Genomic DNA, 13,061 nt, shown 5'->3' on the forward strand with positions numbered 1-13,061 from the left:
ATGGGGCCCAAAGCCGAGCACAAGGTCAAGGTGGTGGAAGAAGCTGCCACCGGGCGGCCACACCCGCCTCTATGCCTGACTTTATTTCTCCCTTCTCAATTTCAAAAACAGATACGTTTTTAACATATAAACTTAACGCAAGTCCAATTATGATCTTAATAATGCATCTGGGAGGTGACTCTATATGGATAGAGTTTATATGGAAAGATTTAAATGTGGCCTGAGAGTAGCCAAGAAAATACAAGAAGGGAGGAAAAAAAATAAGGAAAGATCTGTTTTACTAAAATTTAAAAAAAAATTACATTGATATAGAAAAGGATGTATAGAACTGTGCAACAAAATGAGAATTTTCAGATGTATGCCCTAGGATAATGAGAATTTCACAAACGACAAAGGGAAAATATAGAAGAGCCTCATTTTACACGGTACCAAAAAAATTAACTCCATATGGATTCGGAACTCATATTTAAAAAATAAAGCAGTAAAAAATCCTCGCAAGAAAGTCTAGATTATCTGCAAAGTATGAGAGGGAGACCCGGAGGGACCAGGGAAGAAGGAAACTTATTAAGCAAGACTAGAATTCATCTTTAATGAAAGAAAAGAGGAAAAAAGAATGGAAGACAGATACATTGGGTTGTACAAAAATCTTAAAACACTTTAATGGCAAAGGATATAATAAAACAAAGAGACAAATGATAGGTTTTATAAATATATTTGCAGTGCGGAAGACAAAGAGCTAATACAGAATTAATTCAAGAGCTTTTGGGGGACACCTACGTTCGAGACACTATTCAAGCCATCAGGAACTCAAAGGTGAACAAAAGACCAAAACCCTGCCCTCGGGCGGAGGCTCTACTGGAAGGGCTAACCGACTGAATTGAGTTGCTTGAGTCCCTAGAAAAATATGCTTAAATCTTAACCCAGTTTCCTGCACATGTGACCTTAATGAAAACAAGGTCTTTGCAGATGTAACTGAGTTCCCATGAGGTCATACTGGGCTAGGCTTCCCAGATGGCTCAGCGGTAAAGAATCCCTCTGCCGATGCAGGATGACGCAGGTTTGATCCTTGGGTCTGGGAGGATCTCCTGGAGGAGGAAATGGAAACCCACTCCAGTATTCTTGCTTAGAAAATTCCATGGACAGAGGAGTCTGGTGGACTACAGCCTATGGGGTCACAAAGGGTCAGACATGACTGAATGACTGGGCAGGCACGCATGCACACACTGGATTAGGGGTGAGCCCAAGTCCAAGGACGGAAGTCCTTATAAAAAGAAGGGACTCTGGAGAGCGAGGACAACACAGGTGAAGACTCAGACACAAGCAAGAGGCCAGAGGTCAGTGTGAGGGCAGCTTAGCAAGCCGAGGGCAGCCAGGGGCTGCCAAGCCAGCAAGGCTGGGAGCCAGAGTCAGCAGGGAAGGGTCCTCACATAAATAAACCGTGGCGGGCGGCAGCATTCTGCGACACCCGGATTTCAGATTCTGGCCGCAGCACTGTGAGAGAAGAGATTTCTGTGGTTCAAGCCACCCAGTTTGTGGTGATTTGTTACAAATTCCTAAGAAGCTACTACACACGCATTGGCTCGTTTAATCCTTATCACTATCCTACAATCCCTGGAGAAGGAAATGGCAAACCACTCCAGTATCCTTGCCTGGAAAATCCCATGGACCGAAGAGCCTGGTGGGCTGTGGTCCATGAGGTCGCAGAGTCCGGCATGGCTGAGTGACTGTCACACAGACTATCCTACAAGGTAGCTACTAAAACATCTCCACTGAGGGAAGGAAACTGAGGCACAGAGAGGTCTGCCCAGGGTCACGCAGTTGTTAGGCAACAGAGCTGGGATTTGACCGGCACCCACTCCAGATTCTGGCCTGGAGAATTCCATGCACTCAAAGAGTCAGACATGACTGAGCTTTGACTCAGAGCTTTTCACTTTGAGACTTTGAGTGTGGCTCAGAATCGGCCTTTGAGATGAGATCGGGTGCATACAGGGGGTGGTATGGCTGTAGGCAGAGTTTTAAAACGCAATTCTCCAATGCTCCAAAATTGATTGGGTTCATTCCAAGAATACTGAGTACTTATGCCCTGTTTCAGATGCTTGGGACAGGGCAGAGAATAAAAAGGACACAGATAACTGCTTTGAGTAGCAGGTCCACCTCAGGGAGGAGGGCAGGGCTGCAAGGGGTTGGGGGAGAGAACCAGGCTGAAGCTGACGCAAACAAGAGTGTCAGGGAAGAGGTGTGGCGGCCGGAGGCTGGGGTGGGGCAGGGTATAGGCTGGGGTCAGATTAAGCAATCCTACCCCAGGGAATCCATTCCATAGAGATGAAAGCATCAATACATAGAGAAACATAAAGAATGATTGTTTGAAGAGGGGAAAAAGAGAGAAAAAGAAATGAATGCCCATCAAAAAGGGAAGGGTTGGTGTGCAGCTTGCAGTTCTTTGCTTCCACTGAGAACAAACAGAAAGCCAGACAAAAGACAGCAAAACACCTGTCTGACATACAGATGGCTGCTGAGACAACAAGGGCTCAAAGGCACAAAAGTCGGAGTGAAGGGGGAACTTCAGAACTCGGAAGAGAAGGAGGTCACAGACCCATTCTGGGAGCAGAGCCAGGGTTCAGGATTGGGGCTGAAGGCCCAGGCAGGCAGTCGCTACCAGCAGAGAGAAACAAGCAGAGCGTGGGACTGCAGAGACCAGAATCAGAGACTTCACTTTTCAGTTTCCTGGTGAGAAGGGAAAACAGAAAACGGACCCTGATACTGTCAGTTTTCCCCTCGAGGTACTGGCTGAATTCAGAAGCCACGGGGTGGGAATTGACAGAAGGCTTAGAAATCAAAGCAGAAAACCTCAGAAAAGCTGAAGGTTTTTTTGTGTGCGTGTGTGTGGTGGGGGGGGGGGGGGGGGGGGGGCGGGTGGTTCACCTTTTTGAGTCCTGAGGAAACTAAGGTTAGACAGAATTCAGGACTTCTCAGGGATAAGGGCTCAAAGAATAGCCCATGCTCTGAGTTAGAAGAGCTTCCCCAGTGGCTCAGTAATAAAGAACCCACCTACTACACAGGAGAGGCAGGTTAAATCCCTGGGTCAGGAGGATCCCCTGGATAGGATATGGCAACCCGCTCCAGTATTCTTGCCCGGAGAATCCCACGGACATAGGGGCCTGGGGGGCTACAGTCCCCGGGGTCGCAAGGAGTCGGACATGACTGGACTGATGGCGCACAGGCATCAGTTCAGTTCCATTCAGTCACTCAGTCGGTCACTCACTCAATAACCTCAGACGAGGTTATTGATATTTCTCCCAGCAATCTTGATTCCAGCTTGTGCTTCATCCAGCCCAGCATTTTGCATAATGTACTCTGCATATAAGTTAAATAAGCAGGGTGACAATATACAGACCCCATGGACTGCAGCACGCCAGGTCTGCCTGTCCATCACCAGCTCCAGGAGCTTGCTCAAATTCATGTCCATCGAGACAATGAAGTCATCCAGCCATCTCATCCTCTGTCGTCCCCTTCTCCTTCTGCCTTTAATCCTTCCCAGCATCAGGGTCTTTTCCAAGTAGTCAGTTTTATGCATCAGGTGGTCAAAGTACTGGAGAGTCAGCATCAATCTTTCCAGTGAATATTCAGGACTGATTTTCTTTAAGATAGACTGGTTAGATCTCCTTGCAGTCCAAGAGATTCTCAAGAGTCTTCTCCAGCACCACAGTTTGAAGCCATCAGTTCTTTGGAGCTCAGGCTTTTTTATTGTCCAGCTCTCATATCCATATATGACTACTGGAAAAACCATAGCTTTGACTAGATGGACCTTTGTTGGCAAAGTAAAGATGTCTCTACTTTTTACTATGCTGTCAAGGTTGGTCATAGCTTTTCTTCCAAGGAGCAAGTGTCTTTTCATTTCATGGCTACAGTCACCATCTGCAGTGATTTTGGAACCCCCCAAAATTAAGTCTGTCACTGTTTCTATTGTTTTCCCATCTATTTGCCATGAAGTGATGGGACCTGATGCCATGATCTTAGTTTTCTGAATGTTGAGTTTTAAGCCAATTTTTTCACTCTCCTCTTTCACTTTCATCAAGAGGCTCTTTAGTTCTTTACTTTCTGCCATAAGGGTGGTATCATCTGCATATCTGAGGTTATTGATATTTCTCCCAGCAGTCTTGATTCCAGCTTGTGCTTCATCCAGCCCAGCATTTTGCATAATGTACTCTGCATATAAATTAAATAAGCAGGGTGAAAATATACAGCCTTGACGTACTCCTTTCCCGATTTGGAACCAGTCTGTTGTTCCATGTCCAGTTCTAACTGTTGCTTCTTGACCTGCACACAGATTTCTCAGGAGGCAGGTCAGGTGGTCTGGTATTCCCATCTCTTTCAGAATTTTCCACAGTTTATTGTGATCCACACAGTCAAAGGCTTTGGCATAATCAATAAAGCAGAAGTAGGTATTTTTCTGAAACTCTCTTGCTTTTTCCACAATCCAACAGATGTTGGCAATTTGATCTCTGCTTCCTCTGCCTTTTCTTAAAAAACTTTGAGCACTACACGCTTAGAAGGGAGTTCCTTTGGTTGGGTGGTTGGTTTTGTTGTTGGAGTGTTCCACATGCCGCAGGGCAACTAAGCCTGTGTACCGCAACCACTGAAGGCCACGTGCCCTGGAGCCCGTGCTCCACAGCGAGAGAAGCCACCACAATGAGAAGCCCAAGCACTGCACTGCAGCTAGAGAGGAGGCCCCGCTCACTGCAGCTAGGGAAAGCCCATGTGCAGCAGCAAAGAGCCATTCTAGCTAAAAATAATAGCGATAAATTAACGGAAAAAATTAGTCCAGGCGCAAGCATACAGAAACATAAGATGCAGACAATTAGCAAGGGTAAGCATGCAGATACATATGATATCTTATTTACCATAAAAATAGCATCCTATGGGATTCCGCATTGAAGGAAAATTTAAATGCGTGACAATAGTAACGTAAAAGATAGGAAGGGGTGAATGAAATTAGTTTTATATCTAGCATTGCTAGAGAAGTGGTAAAAATAACAACATATTTAAGTGCATACAATAAGACAAGGATTCACATCAAATCTCTCGGGCAGCCTCTAAAGACTGACGGAAGAACATACACATCAGCAGGCTGAGAGCGGGGAAAGTGGAATGGTAGAAATAGTTAATCTAAAAGAAGGTAAGAAAGGAAAGAAAAGAGCGCAGGAAACAGCTGGGTCAAATAGAAAAACAGTGAGATGACATTCACAGATATAAAATCAACTCTGTGTGCTTATGCGCTATCATGTCCAGCTCTCTGTGACCCCACGGACTGTACCCACCAGGCTCCTCTGTCCATGGGATTTCCCAGGCGAGAATTCCGGAGCGGGCTGCTGGTTCCTTCTCCCGGAGAACCAACTCCATCAGTAACTAAATGTCAGATGAAGTGGCTACTGCCAGTGCAAGACTGAGGCTGCCATGGTGTGTTTTCTAAAATACCTGCTCTATGCTGTCCATGTGAGGCAGTTTAAATATGAGCACCCAGGAAATGTGGAGTAAAAGGATAGGAAAGAATATGCTATGCTAACGGGAATCAAAAGAAAGCTGAAGTAACTATAGTATTATCAGTCTAAAATAGACTTGAAGGCAGGCAGCATCACTCTGTATCAAGAGAGTCATGTCATAATGATAAAGAAGACAGCTCACAGGAAGCATCAGCAATTCTGGGTCTATGTATACCCAAAAACTTAGCTTCAAAGTGAACAAGGCAACAAGCAACAGAACTAAAAAGGATCTCATAGACAAATCCACAATCAATTGGGAGACCTCAACACATTTCTCTCAACAGCTAATGGGATGAGCAGGCAAAAAATTGATAAGGAGACAAAAGGCCTGAAAAACACAATAAAATCAACTTAGTTGACCTACTTAGAAAACTAAAGGTCCGTGATGGACTATACATTGTTTTCAAGTGTTTCTGGGACATTTACCAAAATTGTCTCTATACTGGGTCATAATCCAAGCCTCAGCATATTTAGAAGGATCAGTTGAAGTGATTTAACTTTAAAATCACACCCTTTGATAGCCCAGCTGCTAGAGCAGAGGATGATAGGTTCGATGCATGTAGACTTCAAAATCTATTCTGTGATCACAATGGAATCAATTTTAAAATCAATAATAAGAGATAAACTAGAAAATATCAGCTGTGTGGAAATTAAACAGTAAACAATTGGAGAAAAGAAGAAATCACGACAGAAATTATAAAATATGTTGAAATGAATGACAGTGAAAACACAGTATACAGAAAACTGTACCATGCAGCTAAGGCTGCACCTAGAGGACGATGGGTAGCCGTCAGTTCACACACTAGAGAGACAATGGCTGGAAAGCGATGATCTAACATTCTACCTCAAGAAATCAGAAAAAGAAAAGCAAATTAAATCCCTAGCAGGTAGAAGGAAGAAAATAATGGAGGTAACATCAGAAATAACAAAATATAAAACAAATTATACAAGAGAAAAAAACCAAGTCAAATAAAGTTGTTACTTCGAAAAGGGAAAATTGAGAGATCTCAACTTCTGCATTTGGGTAGGATGGAGCAATTCACAGCAAGCAAATATTCCCAATGAAAACAATTTTTAAAAATCAAGTAAAAACAACAAAAAGGCATCAGAAAGCTGCAAAAGCCATGAGGTTTCAAGGGACCAAAATCCCAAGGTGGACAGGACTCACCTTTCAGTGTCAAGGGCTTCCCTGATAGGTCAGCTGGTAAAGAATCAGCCTGCAATGTGGGAGACCTCGGTTCGATCTCTGAGTTGGGAAGATGCCCTAGAGAAGGGAAAGGCTACCCACTTCAGTATTCTTGGGCTTCCCTTGTGGCTCAGCTGGTAAAAAACCTGCCTGCAATGTGGGAGACTTGGGTTCGATCTCTGGGTTGGGAAGATCCCCTGGAGAAGGCAAAGTCTACCCACGCCAGTATTCAGAGCTGGACAGGGCTGAGCAACTTTCGCTTTCACACTTTCAGTGTCAAACTGAAGGGAGGCGACTGCATTTCCCCTGGGAACAGCTGACGCCTCTGGAGTGGACTTTGGACTGAGAAATAGGTTTGGGCCAGACGGAGAGCCACTCCAGCGGAGCGTTCACTAGTTACGTGGTGCCGGAGTTGCGAAGTCAGAGGGGGCAGGCTCAGAGCATGTCTGGCTCCCCCTTCCAGACATGTGCTCATCTCTGGAACAGGCCGGGGCTGGAGTCTAAGGACCTGAACTGAAAACTTAAAAAAGGACAATGCAAGTCTCCACGCTTAAGAGACAAAGGCCCGACAGGGAGGAAGACCCTGAGAACACACAGGCAAAAACAAATCCCTAGAGGTGTGGTCCATTGACACTGAGGGTCTGCAGCTGCCCGGGCCTGGAGGAACTGGCCAATTTGGGCATGGCCAGATGCCGAGAGGCTCCAGGTTTGGCATCTGTCAAGAGAATTATTGCTGGAAGATAGAGAAATAAATATAGACTTTTGATAGGTGTGTGGAGCTTGGAGCAACAAAACTGAAGATGTGAGGGACCTCGAACACACAACTGGTTCATCTCCTTGAAACAAACGTGTAAGATTAGGAAGCGGTAAGGAACAGCCAAGAGATGATCAAGGGTGTTTTGGGGGCTTGGTTTAATCAGGGTCCCTGTCCCCAGATGGAGAAGACTGTGTGGCAGATTGATGGCAGTGAGTGGGGTGGGCACCCGTTCCCCAGATATGTGAGTGTGACCAGCACCCAAAGGGCTTAAGGTACTCTGCTGGGAGGAAGTGAGGAAGCTCACCTCCTGATAAGCAAGGTGAGATATCCTTGCCTTCAGGAAGGTGCAGAAGTAAGAGGCCAATGCTGCTAAGAATCTGGGACACTGGGCTGGGCTGTTACAGATTCTGGCTTCCCTAATCCACGTCTTGGGGGCTCTGTGTGTGTTGGCTGATGAGCTCTGCAGCCTGTGTCTGTCGCCGGGGCCTCTGCTGGGACTCCAGAAATGGGACTAAGAATAACAGCGAGCTGAACAATGTTCAGTGTATTTACTGAGGATGAAGAATAACAATTTCCCATTAGGAACAGCCAATTACAGGGAACCAGAATTGTAAAGCTGCCCTCAAATTCCTGATGGATGGAATAGCTCAATTAGTCTAATTACTCAATTAGACTAATCTTGACTTATGTGTCCTTGGGTGTTTAGTCATTTTATGTTCCCCATGGGTCACTAGTCCCAAGCAATGAAACTTCTGCTTTACCCATGTTCCCCGTGTGGCTTAGTCCCATCCCAAGTGTGGAACAGGCACTCTCACAACGTTTACCAAGAGAAAGGATGGCAGAGACTGTTGTATTTGCCTGTCTAATGTGTATTCTCTCCTTCTCCCATAGGAGCAGGACCTTGCTTTTTCTGGAGGTAGTAATGTGCCCAGCCAAAAAGTGTGTATGTAAGCGGAAGCTTATGACACATTACAACAAAATGTTAAGTTTGAGGAGCTTCCAAAAAAAGCCCTTTAAAAAAGAAAGCCTTCTCTGGCCCAAGCCTTTGCCCTTCCCTTTTTCCTTTCTTTATGCCTGAAACATGTGTGTGATAGCTGGTGTTCCAGCAGCTATCTTGTATACATGAGGATAAGACTGAAAGAGTAAGAAGCTAGAAGCAACCTGGGAAGACAAGTACAATCTGAAGACAATGTAGAGCTGCTGCACTGCCCCTAGAGCAACAACCTCAGACGCCTCTCTTACAGGAGAAAAATAGCCACTTTAAACATTTAAGCTACTGTTTTGGGGATTTGCTGCTAATTCAGCAGAAGAAGGATAGGGAAAGGGGGGAAATGTATCTGGAGAAGGAATATACAGATTCTAGATCATCCTAAAATTCAAAAATGGTTTTCAGCAACATTACAAGTTCTTGACTCATTATTTAAATAAATTGGGACATTTAAAAACACAAGGAAGTCACAGGATTTGTGGTGCAGAGGCCCGAGCAATGAAGCAGAAGAGCGGGATTTCCTGAGAGAAAGAATATGTGTTACAGGGTTGTTGTGAACAATGATTTAATGGATGATGCAAAATATGCAGACCAGGGCCAGTACAATTCCAGAAAGAGCAGTCCTTTTCCCTCCCACAGTGGAAAGTGCATACTTGACCATGAGTTCATGAAAACCCCAGCAGCTCTGCCTCTCTCAGGGCTCTCAACTCAGTGTGGGGTCCCTGGTTATCTTACACCAACCAGAAACTCTGGTATCTCCTACAATCAAGAGAGAAAAGGGGGAAAGTCCATTACCAGTTAACAAATAAGAGTCTGCATGACAGACAAAAGCTGCCTGACTCGGCAGGTGAAAACAGCAACAGAGTCCAGTGAAGACCATGCAGGGACGCAGGGGCCTGTCAGCTTCCGCCTGGCTCTGGGTTCTATCCTCATGGGTCTCTCCTAAGAGGACCTGTGTAGCCCATCACCTCCTGCCTCCACCACAGGGAAGGTGATGGCTGCTAAGAATAAACAGCACTTCTAATTTAGAGTGCAAGGTATTCAGTTCAGTTCAGTCACTCGGTTGTGTCCGACTCTGTGTGACCCCATGGACTGTAGCACACCAGGCCTCCCTGTCCATCACCAACACCCAGAGGTTGCTCAGACTCATATCCATTGTGTTGGTGATGTCATCCAACCATCTCATTCTCTGTCGTCCCCTTCTCCTGCCTTCAATCTTTCCCAGCATCAGGGTCTTTTCCAGTGAGTCAGTTCTTTGCATCAGGTGGCCAAAGTATTGGAGTTTCAGCTTCAGTGTCAGTCCTTCCGATGAATATTCAGGACTGATTTCCTTTAGGGTGGAGGACTGGTTGGATCTCATTGCTGTCCAAGGGACTCTCAAGAGTCTTCTCCAACACCACAGTTCAAAAGCATCAATTCTTTGGCACTCAGCTTTCTTTATGTTCTAAATCTCACATCCGTACATGACAACTGGAAAAACCGTAACTTTGACTAGATGGAACCTTTGTCGGCAAAGTAATGTCTCTGCTTTTGAATATGCTGTCTAGGTTGGTCACAGCTTTTCTTCCAAGAAGCAAGAGTCTTTTAATTTCAAGGTTGTAGTCACTATCTGTAGTGATTTCTACAAATGATGGTTTGCAAGGTATTCAAGCCAATGGCCTGTGTTCAAAGGATGAACAAGTACATGGACACAGAACTGGGCAAGTGAGTATATAGGACTTAGAGCTTCACTCCCAATGCCCCGGGCTTGAAACTCTGCAGCCACTGCGCTACTAACTGGTAAGACTTGGGGAAGAGAGGGGAAGAACATTGCCTCCCCACAATCAAACTGGTAGGAAGCAGTGAAGGGGCATTCTTATTAAAAGTAATGTCCTTTCCACAAAACTCTGAGGCCAGATGCAAGCTCAAAGCTGCCATCGGTTGTACCCAGCTAGCCTGTATGGGCTTCCCTGGTGGCTCAGAAGGTGAAGAATCTGTCTGCAATGTGGGAAACCCAGGTTCAATCCTGAGTCAAGAAGATCCCCTGGAGAAGGGAATAGCTACCCACTCCTGTATTCTTGCCTGGAAAATCCCATGGACAGAGGAGCCTGGAGGGCCCCAGCCCATGGGGCTGCAAAGAGTCGGACATGACGGAGTGACTAAGCACACACACACACACACACACACACACACACACACACACACACACACGGCCTGTATGACGCCCACCAAGCCAGTATCACTCCCAGCAAGGGTCTGAGGTTGATACAGACTGGCATGGATTCAAATTCGAGTGTCTGAATGGCTTACCAGCTGAACCATGCTGAGCCATTATCTCAAGTCCTAAGCTTCGGTCTCCTCATCTGCGACGTGGGTATCATGTGATCTATGTCTCATGGGGCTCCTGTGACAGTTACAAGTAACGCTTGTGAAGCAACACGCCCAGCGCCTGCACACTGGCAGAGTCAGTAAGTCTTCAGTCAGTGTAGCGAGACCATCACTAGTCTAGCAACGGTTAGCATTACCATCAAGGTTATTATCATTGCTATTATTCCCATTGCAGAATTAGTCATTGTTAACACTTAAAGCTCTCTGCAGAGTTGGTTTCAAAGGTTTCCTTGCCACTGAAGTTGGGTATTCGCAAACCTTTAACATCTGGGTGCCTTGCATTATGTCCAATCTAAATTCTGGTTTCTTTCTATAGTATAAGCCCATGATTTTCCCAGCTCTGACTTCACCAGCGGTAGAATCGCTCTCATTGGTAAATAATTTAACAACGAAAACTTACATTTACATAATGCTTTGAGGTTACCAGCCTATCAAGTTGAAATCTGGGTCCCCAGCGGATGGTTGAAAGTCACCCCATGATTATTGATCTTCAAGTTAAACGGCTGGTCACGACAGGAGGTTTTCAGAAGTTAAACCCAACAAGTCACTAAGAGGGAAGCCAGTGGAATACTCCCCTAACTGTGTTCGCCGTGAACTGGTTGTCGAGTCTCCTGAATCAACAGACTCCTCTCCCTGCATCTCCATCCTCTAGTATTTTCTGTTTCCTTCCGCAGCCCCTGCCACCCACTGGCATGTCTCCAGGAAGCCAGCAACGAGGGAGGGGAGAAGCATGCCGGTGCCACCGGGAAGCAAGAACAGAGCTGCAGCTGCCCCTCCGCTTGGCCGGGATGTAGGGACGGGCAGGGGGCAGAGAACGGGGCCAGGGTGGGTGCGCCAGGTGGAGAGGGGAACCAGCCTCATGTTTAGGAACCCCAACTGGCTTCTGAAGTGGCTGCTTGCCTCACTCCGCAGGTGGTGGCCCTTCAGGCTCCCCTGGGGATTCTAGTTACCTCTTCAGGTTCACCTGTTCATCCAGCAAATGTCCTCTGGGCCCTACTGCGTGCCAAGTACTGGGATACATCTCTGTCCAAAAGAGATAAAAATGTCTACCTTTGGAGCATATGTTTTTACTGGAGGAAGATAAACAGGCAGAATAAAGAAATGAACCAGGGACTTTTCTGCAGGCCTGGTGGTTGAGAACCCACCTGCCAGTGTAGGGGACCTAGGTTGGATCCCTGGTCCAGGAAGATCCTACATGCCATGGCCACGCGGCAGCTAAGCCTGAGCGCCACAACAAGTGATCCTGAGCTCGGGAGCCTGCAAGCTGCAACTGCTGGAGTCCACGCAGCCTAGAGCCTGAGCTCCACAGCAAGAGAAGCCACCACAATGTGAAGCCCTGCAACAGAGAGCAGCTACTTGCCGCAACTAGAGAAAAGCCCGCGCAGCAGCAAAGACCCAGCAGAACAAAAATAAAGAACCTTTAATTAAAAAGAAAAAAAGAATCAGAGTCAAACACAAAGAGGCCCCATTTGCCAGGTGATTCAGGGTGGAACCTGGGACCAGGCCCTGGGAGGGTTCCATGACTCCTGCCCATTTACCCACTGAAGCTGCTCTTGCCAGTCGGCAATGGCTGGCTCCCAGTTCCTGGTCCCTGCCCCCCCCCCCCAAGCCAGAACTTGTGGAACCATCCTTGACTCTGTCCTCTCGCTTACCTCTTACCCCATGTCTCCTTGCTGGGCCCCTTAGGCTCACAAACCTAGATCCTCCACTTCCGCATCTCTTGCTTGGGGAAGGGGAGGTCTGGACTGTTTCCACAGCCATCTAATCCCTTCCCCCCTCCCTACACCAGCCGGCCCCCTCCTCCACACACCCTCCACACTGCTGCCGATGAGAGGCTTGGAAATGAGATTCGGACAGAGCCCATTTCGGCACCTGGCATGGGGGCAGGCACTAGATAAACTGCAGCTGCTAATCTGATTACTTCTCTTCTTGGAAATATATTTCACTGCCTTCTTCTGAAGGTGTCCACACGGACACTACTACGTATTAGAGGCAAGGTTTCCCTTTAAAATAGCTGCAGATGATGAACCAGGGGGATCATAATAGGAATTTTAAGCAATCGTGCAAATTCATTCCTGAGAAGTCTGTGCAGAACCCTTCAAAGTGAGCTCTTTCTGGCATGAACCTCCCTAGTTCCCATAAGCACATGCAAATCAGCACTCTGAGCTTCCCATTTTCACTGCCAGTTTCTTTTTCCCCCACTTTCTTGCGGCACAAACCGCA

The 13,061-nt window shown here is 46.6% G+C and overlaps 1 protein-coding gene across 4 annotated transcripts in view; it reads right to left on the reverse strand.

Annotated features, from left to right (window-relative positions):
• Positions 1–13,061, reverse strand: part of EFCAB6 (EF-hand calcium binding domain 6) — a 266,713-nt gene that overhangs the window by 112,088 nt on the left and 141,564 nt on the right. The window lies entirely within an intron of this gene.

The sequence above is a fragment of the Ovis aries genome, chromosome 3, assembly GCF_016772045.2.
Source record: "Ovis aries strain OAR_USU_Benz2616 breed Rambouillet chromosome 3, ARS-UI_Ramb_v3.0, whole genome shotgun sequence".
NCBI lineage: Eukaryota > Metazoa > Chordata > Mammalia > Artiodactyla > Bovidae > Ovis > Ovis aries.